Below are 611 nucleotides of genomic sequence, written 5' to 3' on the forward strand. Positions count from 1 at the left end.
AATCCACCACAGGGATACATGTGTTCACCATCCTGAACCCTCCTCCCTCCTCCCTCCCCATACCATCCCTCTGGGTCGTCCCAGTGCACCAGCCCCAAGCATCCAGCATCGTGCATTGAACCTGGACTGGCATCTCGTTTCATACATGACATTTCACATGTTTCAATGCCATTCTCCCAAATCTTCCCACCCTCTCCCTCTCCCACAGAGTCCATAAGACTGTTCTATACATCAGTGTCTCTTTTGCTGTCTCGTATACAGGGTTATCGTTACCATCTTTCTAAATTCCATATATATGCGTTAGTATACTGTATTGGTGTTTTTCCTTCTGGCTTACTTCACTCTGTATAATAGGCTCCAGTTTCATCCACCTCATTAGAACTGATTCAAATGTATTCTTTTTAATGGCTGAGTAATACTCCATTGTGTATATGTACCATAGCTTTCTTATCCATTCATCTGCTGATGGACATCCAGGTTGCTTCCATGTCCTGGCTATTATAAACAGTGCTGCGATGAACCTTGGGGTACACGTGTCTCTTTCCCTTCTGGTTTCCTCAGTGTGTATGCCCAGCAGTGGGATTGCTGGATCATAAGGCAGTTCTATTTCC

The sequence above is a fragment of the Bison bison genome, unplaced genomic scaffold (genome assembly GCF_000754665.1).
Source record: "Bison bison bison isolate TAMUID 2011002044 unplaced genomic scaffold, Bison_UMD1.0 scf7180017864317, whole genome shotgun sequence".
NCBI lineage: Eukaryota > Metazoa > Chordata > Mammalia > Artiodactyla > Bovidae > Bison > Bison bison.